This window comes from Bombina bombina, chromosome 1 (genome assembly GCF_027579735.1).
Source record: "Bombina bombina isolate aBomBom1 chromosome 1, aBomBom1.pri, whole genome shotgun sequence".
Lineage (NCBI taxonomy): Eukaryota > Metazoa > Chordata > Amphibia > Anura > Bombinatoridae > Bombina > Bombina bombina.
The window spans coordinates 570,228,884-570,255,227 of record NC_069499.1 but is presented as its reverse complement, the minus strand read 5'-3'; the positions used below and the strand labels follow the sequence as shown (position 1 = coordinate 570,255,227).

At 36.8% G+C, this 26,344-nt stretch overlaps 1 protein-coding gene across 3 annotated transcripts in view; it reads left to right on the top strand.

Moving 5' to 3' along the window:
- Positions 1 to 26,344, top strand: part of ERBB4 (erb-b2 receptor tyrosine kinase 4) — a 1,322,334-nt gene that overhangs the window by 1,161,758 nt on the left and 134,232 nt on the right. The gene's annotated exons all lie outside the window — the stretch shown is intronic.

Here is a 26,344-nt window from a genome sequence, read left to right as displayed (position 1 = left end):
TTGTTATAACTATAAGTATGAATTTTAAAATTTATTTTATTTTATATTATTTTTTAAAAAAAAACTCATGTTGTCACATTTAAATAGCTTTATATATATATATATATATATATATATATATATATATATATATATATATATATATGTAGGAATTGTGTTGAGCACAATGTCCCTGGCTATTGGTTGGGTTCAGTATTCAATCACTTAGTTCCTCACATTCTGCAAATTTAGCCAGGCAGGGAACAGGTTGTCAGAGGGTCCACACACAATATATGCCTACCTTGAACTTACGTATTTCTCTCTACATAAGCTTCCAGTATCAAGGTGGGAGATTGCCAGAGATCCTTCTTCTCATTACATTGCAATAAAAGCTACAAGCTGTGACTTGTTTACAAGTTCAGATCAAATGAAAACAGTGACACATCTCTGTTTTCCATGGTTTCTGGGAGTCCGGCCCCCATGCTGGAATCCTGGTGGGCTTGAGTCTGTTTCCTGAGAAACCAAAGCTGTGTCTCCGGGAAAATGCTCAGTGATTCTCTGTGGTGTCTGTAATAAAACAGTGTGTGAGCTAATTAAATATTGATTTTCGAAAGCTACTTATCCAACAACTGCAGTATACACACAATAAATCTAATTCTGCTGTGCTTAACACAAAGTATTTAGACTCTTGTTTCGTGCTAAATTAACTATGTTGTTTAACTTGTTCACTGCTGGAAGGGCTACATGCTTTTCACAAAAAGAGAGAGGGAAATCTGAGTGACAGCTGGATGAGAGGGAGCCTATACCACTTTAAGCTTAATGCATATTAGCATAATATTTGTCACAGTCTCCTTGAAAGGGATGGGGCGTTGGTGTAATAAATATACAGCTTGTGTGATTGCATATGGTTAGTAATCTTGATCATGAATGACATCGCTGTACAGGAGTGTTCATTCACTGCTATAAATGTCCAAAGTTTGAATACAATGGAAACTGTGGTCAGAATGTCGTGAATAATATAATATTGTATCATATAAAAACTACAAACCATATAAACTATACGTTGATGAGCACACGGTGAGTTCATATATATATTCCAACACCGCATTCATATGATTCCTGCACATTGTTTTATACACACAGTGAGGCCTATTTAGACCATTGCTTCATAACTGCTCGCCAGAAACACGGGCCCTCAAGCTCCATTCAGAGCTTGATAAATGGGCCTCAAAGGCTTAAACACAGCAAAGGGTCTTTTTCATTCTCTTGGGATTTATCTTTATAGTAGCGGTACTTGTTTTGGTTTAATTAATGAGTTTGGTAACATGGTTATATGAATGGAATTCAAGGAAAAAGCTTGTGAGCAAATGAGAAAGAGGGATACATACATATTCTCCAATCACTAGCCATATCCTCATCTTGAGCACAAAGGAGTTCCAGGGGTGAAACGTTGACTAATTGTTTAAAACTTTTGAAGGAATTAAACACATAGGGCTAGATTTAACTGATATATACTTATTAAATGTAAAATATAGGTTTATTATTGAAATAAATGTTTTAACAGAGATTTAAGGGGACCTAATATATGACAAGGTGCTGGACTGGGAAGGGTTCAAAGGTGTTTATGTATGTGTGTATTTGTGTGTGTATATGTACGTGTGTGTATTTGTGTGTACAAATGTATGAGTGTGTATTTGTGTGTGTATGTATGTGTGTATTTGTATGTATTTGTGTGTACAAATGTGTGTATTTGTGTGTGTACAAATGTATGTATGTGTGTGTATTTGTATGTGTTTCTGTATGTACAAATCTATGTATGTGTGTGTATTTGTATATGTAAAAATATATGTGTGTATTTGTATGTGTAAAAATGTATGTGTGTGTGCATTTGTATGTGTAAAAATGTGTGTGTGTGCATTTGTATGTGTAAAAATGTATTTGTGTGTATGTATGTGTATTTGTATGTGTGTGTGCATTTGTATGTGTAAAAATGTATTTGTGTGTATGTATGTGTATTTGTATGTGTGTGTGCATTTGTATGTGTAAAAATGTATTTGTATGTATCTATGTGTGTGTACAAATGTATGTATTTGTATGTGTTTGTGTGTGTACAAATGTATGAATGCATGTGCATTTATATGTGTTTGTGTATGCACAAATGTAAGTAAAAGTGTGTGCATTTCTGTGTAAAAATGTATGTGTGTGTGTGCATTTGTGTATGTGTATACAAATGTGTGTGTGTATTTGTATGTATGTGTGTACACATGTATGAATACGTGTATATTTGTATGTGTTTGTGTGTGTACAAATGTGTGTGTGTTTGTATGTGTATAATATGTATGTTTGTGTGCATTTGTATGTGTTTTTGTGTGTACAAGTGTATGTGTGTTTGTATTTGTATGTTTCTGTGTGTACAAATGTATGTATGTATTTGTGTGTGTACAAATGTATGTATGTTTGTTTATTTGTATGTATGTGTGTATTTGTAAAAATGTGTGTGTGTGTGTGTGTACAAATGTATGTGTGTGTATCTGTATGTGTGTGTTTGTACAAATGTATGTTTGTGCTTGTACAAATGTGTGTGTGTGTGTACAAATGTATGTGTGTATACAGATGTATGTATGTGTATTTGTATGTGTTTGTGTGTGTACAAATGTATGAATGTGTGTGCATTTATGTATGCACAAATGTAAGTATGCGTGTGTATTTGTATGTGTAAAAATGTATGTGTGTGTGTATTTATATGTATGTCTGTGTACAAATGTATGAATGTGTGTGCATTTGTATGTGTTTGTGTGTGTTTCTATGTGTAAAGTATGTATATTTGTGTGCATTTGTGTGTGTTTGTATTTGTATGTGTTTGGTTGTGTGTGTACAAATGTATGCATGTGTTTGTGTGTGTACAAATGTATGCATGTGTTTGTGTGTGTACAAATGTATGCATGTGTTTGTGTGTGTACAAATGTATGTGTGTGTATGTGTGTACAAATGTATGTGTGTATTTTTACAAATGTATGTATGTATGTATGTGTGTGTGTGTACAAATGTATATGTGCAGCGTTATCACAACCACACGATCCAACATCCAGATGTAAGTTTTCCCTAGGCTTTCACCCATGCACTAATATATTACTCTCCACAATTTGAGCACAAAAGTAAAGGCGCTATTGATTTAACTTGAACAGTGTTAGTGCACAACAGCACTTATATTTTTGCTCCTCATATCCCATAGTAGAAAAGGGTAATCTATTTAAAAATTAAAATGCTCCTTATGAAATAGATTATATTGTTTTTACACAAGAAAGAAGAAAGATTTTAAATCCATAAAATGAGGTTTCCATAATATATATAAAGGATGTTTGTTTTACATCTAAAAATACATCTGCTGAGTTAAATATGTAAATATACAAATAAACAAAATAAAGTATTTTTATGCAACACAGAATTATTAATTTACTTACAAATCTTTGAAACCCACAAGCTGATTTAAAGGGATACTAAACCCAATTTTTTTCTTTCATGATTCAGATAGAGCATGAGATTTTAAGCACCTTTCTAATTTACTCCTTTTTTCCTTTTTCTTTGTTCTCGTGCTATCTTGATTTGAAAAAGCAGTACTGTAAGCTTTAGAGCCAGACTATTTTTTGTTCAGCACCTGGGTAGCACTTGCTGATTTGTGGCTAAATGTAGCAAACCAATCAGCAAGCTCTACCAAGGTGCTAAACTAAAAATGGACCGGCTGCTAACCTTTCATTACTGCTTTTTCAAATCAAGATAACATGAGAACAAAGAAAAATTGATAATAGGAGTAAATTGCTTAAAATTGCATGCTCTGTCTGAATCATGAAAGAACAAATGTGGGGTTAGTATCCCTTTAATGTGACACAGTGTAGTGGAAAAATGACAAACAATAGTTTGTTAGGGCATGTCATTTTTTCACAAATCACTGGAACATTTTTTTTGTAACCCACGTAAAGGATTTAAACACCAAGATAAAGTCCCACTAAGGAGCCACAGTGAACTAAGGGTCCTTAGCAAGAAAAATCCATTGAGCCACATGGCAATGGCAGTTTATACTGTTACAGCTTTTTGATCTTTTTTTAGAAGCCTGAAGTAGGAAATCGTTGAATGATTTGTTTATAGCTGAATGTAATATATTGTACGTATTTTATACATTGAATAGTGATCTGTATTAAAACTGCAAAAGCTAATTCCTTAGATGCAAGAAGTGTTTTAAATAGTCCTTTGAATATCCCTGGTTTAATAACTTGGCCAAAATGTTTAATTAAAAGCTTTCAGCCTTTGATTCATGTGCCAGCAGCAATTAAACACCCATTAGCCTTTACCTAACCTGGGCATTTGGATCACAGCCACAACATTTTATGCCTTTGCTAATATTACACAGTGTTGTCAATTAAATACATTTTCCTTGTAATCCTTTACATCAGAGAAAAGTCTCCTGTTCCTTTTCAATGATTCTTGTCTGTCAGTCAGATATAACAACACTTGTATGCTTAGAAATGAGGCCAAGGGGCCGATTTACCAATGTCTGGCGAACATAATACGCTGTAGCGTATCATGTCCGCCAGACGTCGCTGAATGCCGACGCCGCTAGCAGGGGGTATCAATCAACCCGATCGGGGTTCTGGTAAAAGAAGGTTTTAGTTACAATTTCTCTGCAATCCTTATAAAGTATAAATGTACCGGTAAGCTAATGTTATATAATTCAGCACTATGTGCAGAATTATATAACATTAGTTTGTAAGTTTACTGCCCCTTTAAGTTCAACTCCCCGAAGACGGCAATATGAGAATAATTAGTTGCTTGTTGATACCTTGATGTTATAGAAAGATGGATTTATCTTAGTCTTCTCATTGTGAACTATAAAGAGAACATCAGATTGTCACCTCATCAGGATAATGTACAAAGCAGTGGATGCTGGTTTGAGCCGTTAGGTATAGGTGTGCTCATGCGAGCCTACTTTCTGCAATGTAAGAAGCAGTCATCGAATAAAACAGCCAAACATGAAGTCCTCATGCAATAGTACATGTGAGCATTGGACGTACAGTGTCTGATGCCCATTTACCGCTAGGGGGGGGGGGGGGGGGACACAGATTCCTAAGTCAGGACACTTGTCCTTCTGTTCTTTTGTACATGGGGCCCAATGTCTGAACTCTCCTTGTCTTCCTTCCTCTCTCATTCGAGAGTTAAAAGGGTATAAAAGTGTAAAATTCTGTAAAGTGTCTTGTATATATCTATGTGCTTAACTCCTGTAAATTGGTTAAATACAAAGTTAAAGTCAGTTCCAAATCATTAAAGCGATATTGGAAGCTAACTGAACACATTTGGTGAACCAATTACAAGAGACATATGTGTGCAGCCACCAATCATCAGCTAGCTCCCAGTAGTGCATTACTGCTCCTCAGTCTAGGGTATGCTTTTCAACAAAGAATACCAAGAGACCAAAGTAAATTTGAAAATAGAAGTTAATTAAAAAGGTTTTTAAATTTGCATTATTTTTTTTTTATTTTGACTTTCATGTCCCTTTACAGACTTTATACCATATTCCTAAAACAGACCTCTTTCCAATTTCTGCTTAATTGTTCATCACTTGAACACATCATTACTATATACAGTTGTAATGTCAGAGTTTTCACATTCTGTATCTGACATGTTTAAAACTATTTGTGCTAATAACTTACAATATAATTGTCATTATGCAACGTTTTCTCTAGCAGATATTTGCAATGTAACAACTGTAGATTAATGAATAAACTAGTGTCTGTTTGCTACATACAGCTTCTTGTCTATGTCTAGGTCATAGGTGTAAAGAATTGTTATTTTACAACATTTTCTGCAACTAATAACCAATGCAACTAACTAAGGGCTCTCTTCTATTGAGGTTGTAAATTGTGGAAACTGTTGTTAAAAACATTTATCTCCATTAAAATCTTAGGAGAATTTTTATGTTACCACCAGTTTCTAAACGTAACCACCTCAATATAAACTAGTCCTGAGAGTGAGCACAGTTGTGACTGCGGGGGGAGAAGCTGATCCCTCCCAGCACCACACAGCTTGTATTAATTGTTATAGCTCTGGCCCTACTTACAGGGCTTTCTGTGACGACTCATTAGATCTACTTGCAATGGATTTTTTATAAGAAATTACACTGTTGGAGGAGAACTGGGATGCTCTATCAGCATTTTCTTTTGTGTTTCAGACAAAGCAAACAATTAAAAAAAAAAACCTTTCCAATTTACTTATGTTATCAAGTTTGCTTTGTTCTCATGGAATTCTTTGTTAAAGAGATACCTAGGTACAATCACTTGCAAATAGATAACATTCTAGCAAAACTTATGCATATAAGGCTACAGACACGTGCACACTCGTGAGCTTATGTCCCTGCTTTTCAGCAACAAAAAACAAGAGAACAAAGACATTTTGATAATACAAGTTAATTATAAAGCTGTTAAAAACTGCATGTTTTATCTGAATCACGAAAGAACAGTTTGGGGTTTCATGTCCCTATAAATAAATGATCTCATATGCAATGGTATAGTTTAGTTTCATGATATATTTTTTGTATTCTTTATGGCAAAGTCTGGCCCTTTAACCCTTTCGCTGCTAAGCCTTTTTTACACCCCAGTGCTGAGACAATTTTAAGCTTTTTGCTATCTACAATTAGACTCTATTGCAAGTGAGTGACGCACACAAATAATATACATTGTTTTTTTCAGCAGGCCCAGTAGATTCACAATATGCCATTATTATATTTATATGTCATGGCATTTGCGATAGCTGTGGCAAAACTGTAAAAAATTTATATATTTTTTTAGATTTTAGTAAATAATATTTAAAATGGCTCAGTGACTGCTGTTGTTACTGTGATCACCCAACTAATTTATCATCAAGGGTACCCACATATGAAATAGGGGCTCATACAGGCTTTTGAGGGGCTATAATATAGATTGGAGAGGCCCCATTGTGCAGTACAGAAATAAAAGCAAGGTGTTCAGTTACCACAGTCATATATTTTTTAAGAGAGGGACTTAGGGTCTACTGGAAAATTAACTTTATTAGGAGTCTCTAGACATACCAGATTTATTTTATTGTGCTTATAATGTAATACCCCCAAGCAAATTCCCATGTGTTTTCTTACATTTATTTTTAAACAATTTGTTGCTTCTTACTTCTCCAAGACTACCACTGTTTGAAACAGACTTGGAGGTTTGTAGCTACTAAGGGAGCCCCCCCATCCAGTTCCCTTGCAGCTACCTGTATGTACCCTTTTTCAACCCCTTTGTGACGTCACCACATGCATACATGATGATGTCACTGGCACTCCCATAAAGCCAGGACGTGTCGCCCACTAGGCCACCAACAATCCCCAGCCTGTAGTGAGGGGGATGGACAAAAACAGTGTTTGACGTAACAAAGGGGTCACCAGCACTCCCATGAAGCCTGGAAGTGCAGCTCACTAGACCATCAGCGATCCTCAGCCTGTAGTGAGAGGGATCAACTCAACATAAAAAACAGTGTTTGATGCACATCGAAGGGGTTAAGGAACCTTAGAATATTATTATTATCATTTATTTGTATAGCGCCGCCAAAGTCCGTAGTGCTGGGTACGGTGATAGGGGTATACAATGACAAGGATTTTGTAAGTTTGCTTTGTAAGTTAGGGTTAATACTTTAAATTGTATTTTGAAGTGTATGGGGAGCCAGTGTAGAGACTGGCACAGCGGAGCAGCTGATGTAGATCGATGACTTAGGTGGATGAGTCTAGCAGAAGCATTCATAATAGATTTGAGGAAGGAGAGGCTGTGTTTTGGAAGGCCATTTAGAAGAAGATTGCAATAATCAAAGCGTGCCAAAATAAGGGAATGAATAAGTATTTTTGTCGTTTTTGAGTAAGGAGAGGATGGTCAACTGTGTCAAAGGCAGCAGACAGGTCAAGAAGAATTAGTAAGGAGTAGTGGCCTTTTGCTTTAGCTGATAAAAGGTAATTTGTTACTTTAGAAAGAGCGGTTTCTGTTGAGTGTTTATGGCGGAAACCAGATTGTAGTGGATCATGTAAGGAGTTAGTTGTGAGAAATTGAGTCAGCCGATTATAGACCAGTCGTTCCAATAATTTTGAAGCAAAGGGAAGTAAGGAGACCGGTCGATAGTTAGAAGGCATGGAGGGGTAAAGCTAGGGCTTTTTTAGGATTGGTATGATTGACGCATGCTTGAAGGTATCAGGAAATGTGCCAGCGGTGACAGATTGGTTAAAGAGATGAATTAGGGTGGGGGTTAGTGAAGCAGAGAGAGAGAGAGAGGGAAGAAGTTGTGAAGGAATAGGGTCAAGTGGGCAGGTTGTGAGATGAGCCAAGGATAGGAGTACACTTCTTCCTCTGAAAGTTAGCCCAGTAGTACTTCCTGGCCTCCCGCAAAGTCACAGCATAATGTATTAATAATTCTGTTGTGGGTTTTTCTACCCCAGCGCATCCAATGAGAGGATGTACAATTTGATTATAGTGCACTCCAGTCAAACGAGTTGTAAAGGCAGACCTTCTGTGTATGCTGTGGGTAAGATATCCCAGGAAAGACTGAATGAATGTTGTTGTATTCTGCCTGGAATCAACTTCACCCAGCAGTGATTCTAACCTTCTCCCAGCTGATGAGTGGCAAAAACCACGAAACAGTCTGTCCTGGGATGGTTATGAATCACTGCACTAACCCTAGCTAAGTTTATAAGCTGTGTGAACAGCGATACTTTGGCATAAAGGGAACCTGCTGAAAAGCAGACTGAAGTAAAAAGGTGTGTCATTGTGTACTTAATTTGCATATCTTACCCAGAATCCTTTGCTGCATTGGAAACAATGTGATTCAGAGGTTTTCTGTGGGAAAACAAGCCTCTGGGCCTGTCTAGATTTGTTAATGAACTACACAATGAGTTATTTTTTCTATATTTTGTGCGTAGTGGAGGATTTTAAACTCGCCTTTTATCTCCCCCTAATTTAAAATGTTGTTGTATTCTGCCTGGAATCAACTTCACCCAGCAGTGATTCTAACCTTCTCCCAGCTGATGAGTGGCAAAAACCACAAAACAGTCTGTCCTGGGATGGTTATGAATCACTGCACTAACCCTAGCTAAATTTATAAGCTGTGTGAACAGCGATACTTTGGCGTAAAGGGAACCTGCTGAAAAGCAGACTGAAGTAAAAAGGTGTGTCATTGTGTACTTAATTTGCATATCTTACCCAGAATCCTTTGCTGCATTGGAAACAATGTAATTTAGAGGTTTTCTGTGGGAAAACAAGCCTCTGGGCCTGTCTAGATTTGTTAATGAACTACACAATGAGTTATTTTATATATATATATATATATATATATATATATATATATATATATATATATATATATTCTACAAAGAAAATCATTTATATAGAGAAATATATATTTAAAAATAATAATAAAAAAAATATTCTATGTGAAGAACATTAGAGTGTAGAATATGAATAACTTATTTCGGGTTTAGTGCTGTAGGTCTTACAATGTGTTGAGTTAGCGCACAAGCAATAAGTGTTAGGTTTTTTTATAACAGTGGGCTCCATTAAAATCTATGGGGAGAAGAAGATAAAGCAGTCACAATATCCGAAATCCTGAAGTAAGTGCACGTTGGGTTTCGCTTGCTTGGGTGCAAACAATTTACTTCCAGTGGGTTTATTTTTTACATAGTCTAGTTGACATGATATATTTCATTACAAAGAAATAGTGTTACACAGAGTTGAAAGTGTTAATGATTCGATGCCATAAATAAAGTGTGTCACCACAGCTCATTAGTGGCCTCCTTCCTTTTTATGGCCGTTAAACTCACAGCAATATGCTGTGTCCTGCTAATGAGTGAAATGGTTCCTGTTTATTTCTGGGGGATTACTGCTTAATTATAAAACACACAGGCTGGGAAAAAAACAATTATGTGCTTGGTTAAATGGGCCCCTAGGGGATTGCAGAGGACTCTGGGAGGCTAATGTAAAAGGTCTGTATTTAAACAGTGGGCCAAATAGCATAGGTGGTGGTGTTTTTTAGTATATGCATAGCATGTATCAGCTATTATGCACTGGATTCAAAAGACATGATTACAAATCAAACATTAAAAAAACATTTAACTATGGGTTGTAGAAATAAAAAACACAATTTTAAAGTTTAAGGTACATAGAAGTGTGAAACTAAAGTGTTGTGTTAAAACAATGTATTATTGCACTAGTACTTGTGTATAACAATCATGAAAATACACTGCCTACAACTCATCCCTAGGTAGGCTCAGGAGCGGCATTACACTACTGGAGCTATCTGCTGATTTATGGCTGTACCTATGTGCCCATTGTGTTCAGCTAGCTCACAGTAGTTCACTGCTGCTCTTTCAACAAAGCATATTAAGTTGAATCAATTAGATAATATAAATAGACTTGAATGTTGTTTAAAATTGTTCAATCTATCTGAATCAGGAAATAAACACATTTTAGTTTTATAACCCTTTAAAAACAAAGGCTTCTCATCAGTCTAACAAGTGTCTATGATGTGATGTAAAGACAGGAGAGGTTACAGTTGACAGTAAAAGACCATAGGTAATGTATGGAGGTTTAGTCTCCAATCCCTCACCATACATATTATACAACTTGTCACAGGGTAGGCAGCTTTCTTGTAGAGAACACATTGAGGACTTAGAGGGCATTATATGCCAGGTATTTGCTGAAATACATATGCACCATATTAAAGCCTGTATATAAATTGTTCAAGAGCAGAGAACTTTAATCTAATTACAAAAATGTAAAGGCGTATATAAGCTATGGTGATGATTGGAGGAGGCTGAGTTATAAAGAAAGTGTTAAAAAAAAAAGTCCTTAAAGTACAACCTAGTCAAAATTAAACTTTCATGATTAAGATAGGGCATTCAATCTTAAACAACTTTCCACATTACTTTTATCATTACATTTGCTTTGTTCTCTTGGTATTCTTTGTTGAAAGCTAAACCTAGAGATGCTCATATGCTAATGTCAAAGCCCTTGAAGGCCGCCTCTTATCTCAATGCATTTGACAATTTTTCACAGCTAGACAGAGCTAGTTCATGTGTGCCATATAGATAACTATTTGCTCACTCCCATGGAGTTATTTATGAGTCAGCACAGATTGGCTAAAATGCAAGTATGTTAAAAGAACTGAAATATGGGGGCAGTCTGCAGAGGCTTAGATACAAATTAATCACAGAGATAAAAAGTATATTAATATAATTGTTGACACTGGGGAATGGGTAATAAAGGGACTATCTATCTTTTTAAGCAAAAAAAATGAGTGTCCCTTTAAGGAAAACTATTATTTTCTATCCCTGATATAAAAGAGCAGTATTTAAAAATTGGAATCAGCCTATAATCTTTGTTGGGAAACAAACAGCTGATACGGCTGTGATAGCTGCAAATCAAAAAATAAAAATAAAGTTATTTAAAGGGACACTGTACCCAAATGTTTTCTTTTGTGATTCAAATTGAGCATGAAATTTTAAGCAACTTTCTAATTTACTCCTATTATCAAATTTTCTTCATTCTCTTGGTATCTTTATTTGAAATGCAAGAATGTAAGTTTAGATGCCGGCCCATTTTTGGTGAACAACCTGGGTTGTCCTTGCTGAAAAAAATTATCCACCAATAAAAAAGTGCTGTCCAGAGTACTGAAACCAAAAAAAGCTTAGATGCCTTCTTTTTCAAATAATGATAGCAAGAGAACGAAGAAAAATTGATTATAGGAGTAAATTAGAAAGTTGCTTAAAATTGCATGCTCTTTCTGAATTACAAAAGAAAAAAATTGGGTTCAGTGTCCCTTTAACTTTATTTTGGTGGAAAAATAACCCATTTCAACATGTTTAATTACTGCTCTTTCATTGTGACATACAATTGAGTGCAGTTTCAATATAGAAATGCTCCCTGTTTCCTTTAGTTACAGATTCTGTATTGGTGACGTGATTTAGGAGACATAGTTTATTTATCAAAGTATAATATTCATATCTTACACTAAAAATCCACTTTATTCTGGGGGACATTCATTATGGACTGTTGTATGTTTATCACATAGCCCAGATATCTTGTATTTTGCCTTAAATCATAGGATAAATGATATTTTGATGAACTAAAGGTTTTTAAAGTTTTACACTAAAGGCACTTAATATAAAGATAGATAAACCCATTAGCTTTTTATAACAGAAATATATTCAGTCATGTAAAGAAAAACATATTATACTTGCATTGTATTTTTACTAAGCCAAATGAAAGTATAATTTGATCTTCATTTGCAATTTTATTAACACAAAATAATTCTGTCTTAATTATCTTAAAGAAAAAATCCATGTACAGTATATTGGGATGATCATAATAGGTATTTTACCAACATTCTGGTACATTTCTTTAAATCTTACACATTACAGAAGGTCTTATGTAGGCAACTTACTGCAGAACTACAAAGATCCTAAAATGTTAAGTGCATGACTTATTTCACAGTCTGTCAAGTAAGTCTGGTGAAGAAGCTATAGAGCTGAGATAAGCAGAATCCGCTCCACTCCCGGTAGTCCCCTCGAGGGCTAGCCCCATAGGGAAACACGCAAGTGGCTCCATTTACAGCTGGATACGGCTTTGGGAGATCTTGCTGGAGGGGCTGGGTGGGTGGGGGTGCTTTACCTCCCAGCTGTGTTTAGTCTCATTATAAGGTGATTCAAGCAAGCAGCATTGCACTGGCTGGCTTTAGGATTTCTGCATAATGAAAAGTATTGTAAGGAAACAGAGCAAGTTCTCTGCTTACTGTGCAATATAGTTAGAATATTCAAGCTGGCAATGTACAACGTGAGTTAAAGGGACATCACACTGCTTAGCAAACCTACTATAGCATGATTACTACTCATCCATGCTTTTTTAATGCTTTTTTTTCACTGTCCTGCAGCTGTCTTCAAAATCGTTCTCTTTTTATAATCCTTTACAAGTATCAGTTAGTGAAGCGCTGCATCTTCACACATCTTGGAGCTTATATTTGCTATGTAACTTTAAAACTGTACAAAAATGTAACACTTCCGCTGGCGCTCTCTGTTATGTGAGCTAAACTGAAGTGAAAGGTACAGCTGTCAAACAGCAGATCTGTTAAAATGCACGGCTCATATCACAGGATGCAGCAATATGCGAGCTACAAGATGGCAGCGCCCAGTATAAAAGGCAGAGCGTTACCAATTGGATTCTGTAATGAGTTAATATAAGAGAATGGTGGTAAAGGGAACTGCAGGTACAGGAGGGAAAACAATATCATTATGAGTAGTAACCATGTTACTGTAGTTGTATCCAGCAGTTTATGTCCCTTTAAAGGGACAGTCTAATTATTTTTGTGTATATGCATATTGCATTGTTTATTTCAGTGGTTACATACTGCAATGCAAACATTCTACATAGAAAATAAAGAATTTGAAAGCCTTTATTCTGTCATTTTGTTAACAAAGCTTGTATTGTTTTACAGTTCATGGACACATTACCTAAAAAGCCTACACACTACTATTGTTATATTATTTAATGTAGTAATCAATGTTATGAGCTCCTGCAATGAATAACTGATAAAACTGGTATATTACAGGAAAAGCTAGCAAAATAAATACTGCAAATACATAACAAAGTAATTTTTTTTTTAACTATGGCTATTTATACTTTTTATAGAACATTACATTTTGAATTTAATGTTTCCTTAAGCTCTGCAATTACATTGGTACAATAAAATCTATAGATGTCAAATGATGTGCCAGATGGGAACCACCCAAGTATATTATTTTCTGTTCTGCAATTAAAACGTAGACCGGTCTTTCTTTCTTTTTATATTTTTTATTGCTTTTTTCTTATATCCCCATTCACTTACTGTAGCCCCTATTCAGTTTACAATATGGCTTTAAACGCGTTGTTTATGTTTTGTTGTTTCAATCATATCTTACAGATACTGGTTATAAGTTTGCTCATCCTCTATCATTGCATTTTAAGCATTTTTGTTGAGTTCCCCACACAGCTTCACTTGATACTTAATCTTACAATACTCACACACTGCTTTCAGCTCATTCAGCTCATGGTGGTCTTCACTTTAGCCATACCCCTAGGCCATGTGAGAAACGGGGTGGCAGTGTTGAGATCCTGCTCTCCCCCTCCTGCACTTATCAATACCTACCTCCAATCCCATCTCTCTACTTCTCCTCCTTTGAAGTCCACTGTATTTGCCTGTTCTCCCCCTCTCCCTCAAAGTGGCAGTCATATATCGCACTCCTGGACCAACCTTCCATTTCCTTGACAACTATGCCGCCTGGCTTCCTCACTTTCTCTCTTCAAATATACCAACCCTAATTCTTGGGGACCTCAACATTCCCATTGACAACCCATCTACCACTGCTGCCTCTAAACTTCTTTCACTCACATCCTCTTTCGGTCTCTCACAATCCACCCTATTCCCGTGATGGACACTCCATCGACCTGGTATTTTCCTACCTCTACCTCTATATCTGACACCACCTGTTGCCCTTTCCCCATTTCAGACCATCACCTGGTCACCTATGATATTAATGCAACAGCTTGTCTGGAGGAAAACTCACTCTGAACCTGATTTTATACACTATAAGTTCATTCTTCATTCATACAATTCTGCCCTTCACTTAGCCAAGCAAACCTAATTCTCTTCTCTCATATCTACTCTTTCCTCAAACCCTAAACAACTCTTCTCCACCTTTAACTCTCTCCTCTACCCACCTGCTCCACCACCCCATCTGTCTTTAGTGCTCAAGACCTGGCAGACTACTTTTTAAACAAAACACGTACTATCCGAAGCAACATCCCAACACCAACCTACAATATTCCAACAACAGGCCAGGTTACTCCCTCTGCCACTATCTGCATCTTCCATCCAGCCACTGAGAATGAAATTTCTTCCTTACTATCTTCCTCATGCCTCACTACCTGCCCACTCGACCCTATCCCTTCTCATCTAATACCCTCCCTGTCTTCCACCCTCACTCCTGCTCTTACTCACATCTTCAACCTATCTCTCTCTACCGGCTCATTCCCATCTTCTTTCAAACACGCAAAAGTCACTCCCATACTCAAAAAACTCTCCCTCTACCCCAATTCTCCTGAAAGCTACCGTCCCATATCGCTGCTTACAGTAACATCAAAACTCCTTGAAAAACTAGTTTACAATTGCCTAACCCACTTCCTGTCCACCAACTCTTTGCTTGACCCCTGCAATCTGGATTCCGCCCCAAACACTCAACTGATACTGCCCTTACCAAGGTTACTAACAGTCTTCTCTCTGCTAAAAATATTGGCCACTACTCTATACTCATCTTACTTGACGTCTCAGCTGCCTTTGACACAGTTGACCACCCCCTCCCCCTACATACCCTTAGCTCTTTTGGCCTCTGTGACACTGCTCTTTCCTGGATTCACTCCTATCTTTCTCACAGGTCTTTTTCTGTGTCATTTGCTGGCGACTCCTTCTCTCTTATGCCTCTGTCTGTTGGAGTACCTCAAGGATCTTTTCTGGGTCCTCTACTCTTCTCCATCTATACTTCTTCGCTGGGTAAACTTATCAACAGTTATGGCTTCAAATATCACCTCTATGCTGATGATACCCAGATCTACCTCTCCACCCCTGCTCTCTCTCCATCTGTCCTTTCTCATGTCAGCGACTACTTATCTGTTATTTTTTTCTGGATGGCCTCTCACCACCTAAAGATTAACATGTCCAAGACTGAGCTCCTTCTTATCCCCCCTCAAGCTCTACGCCGACTTCTGACATCTCTATCCCTGTTGACGGTATCACCATTTCACCATCGCCCCAAGTCCGCTGCCTCGGAGTTACACTTGTCTCAAATCTATCCTTCGTCCCCCATATCCAATCGCTTTCTACATCCTGCCGCAACCATCTAAAGAATATTTCCAAGATTCGCCCTTTTCTGAGTGCTGACACCACAAAGCAAATAATCCACTGCCTTGTTAGTTCCCGACTTGACTACTGCAATAACCTACTCGCTGGCCTTCCTCTTTCCCACCTCTCTCCCCTTCAATCCATCCTAAATGCCTCGGCCAGGCTGACCCACCTTTCCCGTCGCTCTGTATCTGCTGCACCTCTCTGCGAGTCCCTTCATTGGCTCCCCATTCACAGCAGAATTAAATTCAAAATTCTCACCCTTACATACAAAGTTCTCACCAACGCCGCTCCCCTCTACCTATCCTCTCTAATACACAAGTATACTCCAGCTGCCCACTAAGATCCAACAATGACCTGCTCCTTGCATCCACGACTATCACCTCCTCTCATGCTAGACTGTAGGACTTCTGTCGTGCAGCACCTACCCTCTGGAACACTCTCCCTCGTGCTGTCAGACTTTGTCCTAATCTTTCTTCCTTTAAATGTTCCCTGAAGACTTTTCTGTTCAGAGAATCCTACCACCCAACTAAATAATAAATTAATTTTACTTACCTAACATTTCCCTCATCTAACTCTGTATTAACATCTTTCTCAATCTTGCCGTCCTCACCTCCTGTTTCTCAACCTCCTACACCTCTAGATTGTAAGTTCCCACAGGAATAGGGCCCTCGATCCCTCCTTTATGTGTTTGTAAATTGTGTCCTGTCTCTTACAAGTCTTGTATTGTTTTATTTATATGAATTGTATCCATGGATAGCGCTGCGGAATATGTTGGCGCTTCATAAATAAAGTATAATATTAATAATTACTGTACATCTCCTTAACATTAATCACCTATCTCGTCACCCACCAATTTTACCCGGTAAGTACTTAAAAGCATTTTCATATTGCTTTGCTCATCTTTTTTTGTTTTATTTTTCTTTCATATTCCTTGTGTTTGTTAGTATTATATTTTATGATTTGTGGGCACTTTTTTAATATTACAAATCATATTTAGCTTTTCCTATGTTTTTACTTAGGGCTAGATTACAAGTGAGGCGCAATCTTAACGTTCGCTGGTAAAGAGGAACATTTTTCCATTTACCATCGAATGTTAAATAACTAGCCATTACAAGTGGCGGGTTAATGCTACTGAGAGCTTTCTTTTACACTTAAGGCTAGAAATCATTAACCAGAGGTCAGATCTCTGGTAATAAAATAAAGTTGCGCCAATTGCCCCCAAAATAAATAGGACTGTACAGTAACATAGCAGTTATAAGGGGTTAAAATGAGGGGATGCGGTTTGTTTGGGAAAAAATGGCACTTAAAGTGCCATTACGTGGAAGTCAATGGGGAACTGTGTTCTCACAATAAATATATATGTATATGCTTATATACATATATATTTATGTGTTTATATGTGTATATACACACATTAACACATAAATAAATATATATGTATATAAGCATATACATACATATTTATTTTTTGCTGCCTAATGCTGCAGGATTTGCCCCCCTGTGATGTGCTAAGTGGTTTGTCGTGTCTAGCAGCATGAAAACGAGGCTCCCATTGAAGCCTACGGAAGCGCACTCTCATGAGCACTTGGCTTCCGGGCAATGCAAATGTGAGGTTGCATTTGCATTGTGCCGCACTTGTAATACCAGTGTAAATATTGCACTCGCGTAAGCGCAATATTGCAATCCACTTGTAATCTAGGATTTAGTGTTTTAATGTAGTTAGTGTTGTATGTTATTGTGGCAAATGTCTATCACTTTTGCTGTGTATTAGAATTTCATTGCATGGCTTCTGAATGTCAGGAGATGTCCTCTTATTTCAACCATAGAGCCCAAATACCACCTCCGGTATATTTGGAGTCAGATTCCTGGATAAGTTGATAACACACTCCCCTTGCAATCTAGAAGGACATTAGATATAGGAGAGAGACTTCTTAGAATAACAATGGAGAAGTTAACATGACCAGGGGTGGAAGTTGAATTCCTGCTTCACATTGATATATTCCATGCAGTAATCATGTGCAATGTTATCTGCCCATGTTTGTCTACTTTAACAAAAATAAACCATCACAGCTGAAACTTTTTAAGGAGCAGACCTCTTTCAAGTGTATGGGAATAATCATGAATAATGGCAAATATGTAACTTAATGTATACTAAATAGTTATATAAATGCAATTATATATACATTTGTATTATTATCATTGGAGTATTACTTTATTGCAGGTGCCAATGGAAACATTGTTCTTTCTGCTAAATGTTACTGCCTACTGAACTTTTTTTAATCCATTCATCAATAGTTGCATTTTTTTAAAAATTACCCCCAAATTCATTTCCAACTATATTTATATTTCCGTTTATATTTTTTTCCTGATAGTGACAGAGCCCACCAACTTTTAAATACTTCCTCCCATTTTAATTTAGAATTGAAAACAGTATTTCCTGAACCTTAAATTACTCTATGTTGCTAGTAATTTGTAGCATCACATATTGTCCAATATACACCTAAAATCATTCTGAAATTCCTTTCTGCTTTACCATAATTAAAGACTCTCATGGTCCACATTATTACATCATGGGGCAAAATTGTCCTCATTAAACTGCTGATATTGATGTAAACTGGGTAACTTGGTGCTAACGTACTGCATTTCCCCCCCAGCTTGAATAGACATGTGTATGTGACATTCTGAATGCGTGAGACACAATTGACAAATGGACTTGAGAGACCCTAATAAAGTATTTGCCGTTTTAAGTTATATTGATATGTATGTCCCACATCAGCAGAGTCAACAAAATACAAAAATAGCCTTCCCCCTGCTTAGGGTTTCTTCTACATTCCTATAATACTAAGAATATGGTTCTAGTTTGCATTGCAGTATTTTGTTTATTAAATCTATAATGGAGTTTGTCTTCTCCACTCTAGGAACAACCGCTTACATTGCCAGATTTGTTTAGAGATCTTTAATATATCAGATGTTTCTTTATACTGTGCAAAGTCGATTTGCTTTTGATTACATGACAGCTATATTAGTATTTGTAAAACAACCCAGAGTGGCAGGCTTGTAGTGTCAAAGACAAGGAGCTTTCTTCTTTTGTTTCGATTTGCCTGTCTTAGTCGCTCTCCTCCCTACGGATAAGTGTGAGGTAAAGAAACTGACATCACTTACATTCTGTTTCTGTTCTCCCTGACAGTATAATGAATCCACTGCACTTTACTCTGTTTTAGTTTTGTACTTTATCCTCTTTGACCTTCAGGGTCACCACCACTTACAGGCCTACATGCCCCTTAAAACTGCTAAAGGCCAACATTACGATGCTCTAGAGATCAATGCATACTCAGCATGTATGGAAAAATAGCACAGTATATGTAGGAAAATATAAATATTTAATATATGCTTTGTAAATTTCAAATGTAAGCAAATATCAAAGACACATTTCCATTTAAAAGTATGTGGCCTATTCTGGATTGTGCAAATTTGCCCCCTGTATAGTGCATGATAGGTTTTGTAATCAGAGGTGTTATTGAAAATGTTTCTTTAGAAAACCTACTGATGTGTTATTTATCCTGAATATTCTTTCATATCCAAGAGTCTTATCCTGGAGTAATCCACGCCTTTGTAGCTGTGTAAAGCAATCCCTATTTATGTATTTTAATCCTGAGGTTTTTGTATTAATAGGCAGCACACCTCATTGATTTTTAATTAATTTTTTCGAGAGACAAAGGGAAGAGCTCCCTGAGTCCGCTGACATCTCACTGTTTATTCAGACGCACATCCGTATTGATCGCCTGCCTAAGGAGCAGAAGTAATCCATTTTAAATACAGTTCTTTGAAAGGGTGCAGGAAGCTGACAATGTGGACTCATCCTTTGCCTGTAATTAACGTATGTTGGAGAGGTTAAGACCAAAGAAAATTGGAAGAGGCCGTGCTATAAATGTGAAGTTCAGAAGTCTTTATTCCACATGGAAACATCTCATTGTCTCTCTCTTAGTGGTAGGTTATCTATGGTCATACATAACATTATTCTGTAATAGAGTTTGTTCATTATCAAATTATTTTTTATTAAAGGCCTAGAGACTTTTCACTACCATATCTGTATATTAGGAAATATAATAATATTTTAATGACACAAACATCTTTTTTACAGCTTACAGGACAAATATCTGCATTGTTTCTACACAATCATACTGGCATATTATTTTTATTTTTATTGAGGCTAGATTACGAGAAGAATGCTATTTAGCACTCCAGCTCACACCGGGCTGCATTCGTATTACAAATTGAAATTTTATATATATATATATAAATATATATATACTGTATTTTTGCGTGTACATATGTATTTATCTGTTTATATGTGTATATATGTCTAAAAAATACATATATAAACACATAACTACATATGTACACACGGACACACATATATATATATATATATATTAGACATGTGCGTTTCGTTTAGTTCCAAATCAAAATTCGGACGAATTTGTCAAATTCAGAGCAAAGGATCAATTTGAATTTCCGAATTACCGTAGCAACAAAACTAACGAATAAATCTGAATTAGTTTGGATTTATTCGTTACATTCAGATGACCATGCACTAATCACAATTACACTAGTATTGTACAGTATATTAGGTTATATCACTCTGCTATGGGTTACACCTAATATTACAGTACATAATACTAGTCTAATACACAGTACATCTCACTTAACACATACCAAACTTCCGAATCAAATCTGAACTGAATATATCCGAATTTATTTAAATCCAAAAGAATCCGAAACGAATGCATTTGAATGTATCCGAATTTGAATCGATCCGAAAATGAAATTCGAAAACATCCGAATCAGTCCGAAACAAACCAAAACAATTTTTTTTCGCCGCACACAAGTCTAATATATATCTAGATATAGATAGATATATTTGTATACATATGTACTGTTTGTATCTCAATGATAAAGCCCTTTGCAGACTTATCATTTTTTTTTAATATATATATATATATATAACATAATTTATGTAAGAACGTACCTGATAAATTCATTTCTTTCATATTGGCAAGAGTCCATGAGCTAGTGACGTATGGAATATACAATCCTACCAGGAGGGGCAAAGTTTCCCAAACCTCAAAATGCCTATAAATACACCCCTCACCACACCCACAATTCAGTTTAATGAATAGCCAAGTAGTGGGGTGATAAAGAAAGGAGTAAAAAGCATCAACAAAGGAATTTGGATATAATTGTGCTTTATACAAAAAAATCATAACCACCATAAAAAAGGGTGGGCCTCATGGACTCTTGCCAATATGAAAGAAATGAATTTATCAGGTAAGTTCTTACATAAATTATGATTTCTTTCATGTAATTGGCAAGAGTCCATGAGCTAGTGACATATGGGATATCAATACCCAAGATGTGGAACTCCACGCAAGAGTCACTAGAGAGGGAGGGATAAAAATAAACAACAGCCATATGCTGAAAAATTAATCCACAACCCAAAATATAAGTTATTCTTATGAAGAAAAGAAAAACTTATAACATCAGCAGAAGAATCAAACTGAAACAGCTGCCTGAAGAACTTTTCTACCAAAAACTGCTTCTGAAGAAGCAAATACATCAAAACGATCAAAAGCCCATGAAGTGGAGACTGATCTAGTAGAATGAGCTGTAATTCTCTGAGGCGGGGCCTGACCCGACTCCAAATAAGCTTGAAGAATCAAAAGCTTTAACCAAGAAGCCAAGGAAATAGCAGAGGCCTTCTGACCTTTCCTAGGACCAGAAAATATAACAAATAGACTAGAAGTCTTCTTGAAATCTTTAGTAGCTTCAACATAATAATTCAAAGCCCTTACCACATCCAAAGAATGTAAGGATCTTTCCAAAGAATTCTAAGGATTAGGACACAAGGAAGGGACAACAATTTCTCTACTAATGTTGTTAGAATTCACAACCTTAGGTAAAAACTTAAATTAAGTCTGCAAAACCGCCCTATCCTGATGAAAAATCAGAAAAGGAGACTCACAAGAAAGAGCAGAAAGCTCAGAAACTCTTCTAGCAGAAGAGATAGCCAAAAAGAACAACACTTTCCAAGAAAGCAGTTTAATGTCCAAAGAGTGCATAGGCTCAAATGGAGGAGCCTGTAACGCCCTCAAAACCATATTAAGACTCCAAGGAGGAGAAATTGATTTAATGACAAAACTAAAGCCTGTACAAAACTGGGAATATCAGGAAGATTAGCAATCTTTCTGTGAAATAAAACAGAAAGAGCAGAGATTTGTCCCTTCAAGGAACTTGCAGACAAACCCGTATCCAAACCATCCTGGTTAAACTGTAAAATTCTAGGAATTCTAAAAGAATGCCAAGAGAATTTATGAGAAGAACACCATGAAATGTAAGTCTTCCAATCTCGATAATAAATCTTCCTAGAGACAGATTTACGAGCTTGTAACATAGTATTAATCACTGAGTCAGAGAAACCTCTATGACTTAGTACTAAGCGTTCAATTTCCATACCTTCAAATTTAATGATTTGAGATCCTGATGGAAAAACGGACCTTGAGACAGTAGGTCCGGCCTTAACGGAAGTGGCCAAGGTTGGCAACTGGACATCCGAACAAGATCCACATACCAAAACCTGTGGGGCCATGATGGAGCCACCAGCAACACAAATGATTGTTCCATGATGATTTTGGAGATCACTCTTGGAAGAAGAACTAGAGACGGGAAGATATAAGCAGGTTGATAACACCAAGAAAGTGTCAGCGCATCCACTGCTTCCGCCTGAGAATCCCTGGACCTGGACAGGTATCTGGGAAGTTTCTTGTTTAGATGAGAAGCCATCAGATTTATTTCTGGAAGACCCCACATCTGAACAATCTGAGAAAACACATCCGGATGAAGAGACCACTCCCCTGGATGTAAAGTCCGACGGCTGAGATAATCCGCCTCCCAATTGTCTACACCTGGGATATGAACTGCAGAAATTAGACAGGAGCTGGATTCCGCCCAAACAAGTATCCGAGATACTTCTTTCATAGCTTTGGGGACTGTGAGTCCCACCCTGATGATTGACATATGCCACTGTTGTGATATTGTCTGTCTGAAAACAAATTAACGGTTCTCTCTTCAACAGAGGCCAAAACTGAAGAGCTCTGAGAATTGCACGGAGTTCTAAAATATTGATTGGTAATCTCGCCTCTTGAGATTTCCAAACCCCTTGTGCTGTTAGAGATCCCCAGACAGCTCCCCAACCTGAAAGACTCGCATCGGTCTCGCTGGTGATTTAACCACCACGTCAGAGAGTGTCGAACATTGAGATTTAAGGATATTAATTGTGATATCTTTGTATAATCCCGGCACCATTGATTCAGCATACAAAGCTGCAAAGCTGGAGCGTCCGATGCTGCAGTCATGAGGCCTAAAACTTCCATGCACATAGCCACTGAAGGGAATGACTGAGACTGAAGGTGCCGACATGCTGCAACCAATTTCAAACATCTCTTGCCTGTTAGAGACAGAGTCATGGACACTGAATCTATCTGGAAACCCAAAAAGGTGACCCTTGTCTGAGGAATCAAGAAACTTTTTGGTAAATTGATCCTCCGACCATGTTTTCGAAGAAACAACACTAGTTGATTTGTGTGAGATTCTGCAGAACGTAAAGACTGAGCTAGTACCAAGATATCATCCAAATAAGGAAACACCGCAATACCCTGTTTTCTGATTACAGAGAGTAGGGCACCTAGAACCTTTGAAAAGATTCTTGGAGCTGTTGCTAGGCCAAATGGAAGATCAACAAATTGGTAATGCTTGTCTAGAAAAGAGAATCTCAGGAACTGATAATGTTCTGGATGAATCGGAATATGAAGGTAAGCATCCTGCAAGGCCTAAGAAGATGACCTGAATAAAAATAGGCTTTCCTTAGATAAGATTCAAGCTTCCTATCTAAAGGATCTTTAAAGGAAGTACTATCTTCCATAGGAATAGTGGTTCGTTTAGCAAGAGTAGAAATAGCCCCATCAACTTTGGGGATCTTTTCCCAAAACTCTATTAAAATTGCTGGTAAAGGATACAATTTTTTAAACCTTGCAGAAGGATTAAAAGACGTACCCGGCTTATTCCATTTTTTAGAAATCATATCAGAAATAGCATCAGGAATAGGAAAAACCTCTGGAGTAACCACAGGAGGTTTAAAAACATATCCAAAGTAATTAACACTTCTTTTAATAAAGAACGCATATACTCCATTTTAAATAAATAAGTAGATTTGTCAGTGTCAATATCTGAGGTAGGATCTTCTGAATCAGATATATCCTTATCAGAGATGGATAATTCATTATGTTGTCAGTCATTTGAAATTTCCTCAACTTTATGAGAAGTTTTAAAAGACCTCTTTTGCTTATTAGAAGGTGGAAATGCAGACAAAGCCTTCTGAATAGAATCAGTAACAAATTCTTTAAAATTCATAGGTATATCATGTACATTAGATGTTTAAGGTACTGCAACCGGCAATGTATTATTACTGATGGGCACACTATCTGCATGTAAAAGTTTATCATGACAACTAATACAAATGACATTAGGATATATAATCTCCACAATTTTACAACAAATACACTTAGCTTGGGTAGAACCAATGTCAGGTAGCAAAGTTCCAACAGATACTTCTGAGGCAGGATCAGATTGAGACATCTTGCAAAATGTAAAAGAAAAAACAACATATAAAGCAAAATGATCAATTTCCTTATATGACAGTTTCAGGAATGGGAAAAAATGCAAATAGCATATCCCTCTGACATAGAAAAAGGCAAGAGGCAAAAAGCAATGGGGCAATAAATAATGAAAAAAGTTTGGCGCCAAGTATGACGCACAATGTAACTGAAATTTTTTTTGGCGCCAACCAAGTCCGGAAATGACACACTTGCGTCACTAACAACGCAAACCTGTGTGAACCTCTGCGTCAATTACGATGCCAGAAATGATAAACTTGCGTCAACAGACGTGCCTTTCGCGCCAAAAAATTCTCACGCCAAGAATGACGCAATAAAGTGTAGCATTTGGCTCACCCGCGAGCCTAAGTCAGTCAATTGAAAAAAAGACTAAACCCCAGGTAAGAAAAATATTTCTTAATGTTAACTTTCCCCAAATATGAAACTGACAATCTGCAAAAGGAAATACATGAACCTGACTCATGGCAAATATAAGTACAATACATATATTTAGAACTTTATATAAATGCATAAAGTGCCAAACCATAGCTGAGGTGTCTTAAGTAATAAAAACATACTTACCAAAAGACACCCGTCCACATATAGCAGATAGCCAAACCAGTACTGAAACAGTTATCAGTAGAGGTAATGGTATATGAGAGTATATTGTCAATCTGAAAAGGGAGGTAGGAGATGAATCTCTACGACCGATAACAGAGAACCTATGAAAAAGACCCCTGTTAGGAAAATCATTGCATTCAATAGGTGATACTCTCTACATCCTTCTGACATTCGCTGTACTCTGAGAGGAATCAGGCTTCAAAATGCTGAGAAGCGCATATCAACGTAGAAATCTTAGCACAAACTTACTTCACCACCTCCATAGGAGGCAAAGTTTGTAAAACTGAATTGTGGGTGTGGTGAGGGGTGTATTTATAGGCATTTTGAGGTTTGGGAAACTTTGCCCCTCCTGGTAGGATTGTATATCCCATACGTCACTAGCTCATGGACTCTTGCCAATTACATGAAAGAAATATTGTTTTATCAGACAGTGATTCTATGAGTGTAACTGTACTTTTAAATTTATTTTTGATGTTTTTTTTGTGCAACTTTTTTGTTTCACGTAAGTTAGCCAAAGCTCGAAAGTCGCATTAACCTGTAACACATTAAATTCGGTTGAGATCAAGAGAATGAGTTTACTTTCAACTCAAATAATATGAGCACTATGAACTTTGCGATCAAAGAGCCGCAAAATACATCATATTGTTTGCACGCTACAGTTAGTGCGCCACTCTAGCCCTTAGTGAGTAAAGTAATGTCTCAAAATGACACATAAACACTGAAATTTAGGTAAAGTTACTACTCGGGTAACACGAGGTTATACATATTATTTGGGGAGAAGAACAATCCGACTAATGGCTAGATTACGTGTGGTACTTTTGACGATATGGGGGTTTTCTCTGTATTTTGCACAATGAAAATAGCGCGCATAGTAAGAGTTGAAAGTAAACACGTTTGCTTGTGCACAATCGCGATTTGCACGCGTTGGGTAAGCGCGACTATAGAACTTGTGTAAATGGCAGGAGAAGAAAAAAAATTGCACTAAACACAACATAAATACATATAAAAGTACAGTTACATATATACAAACATTTAAAGATGTAAATGTTTGTCTATGTGTGTGTATA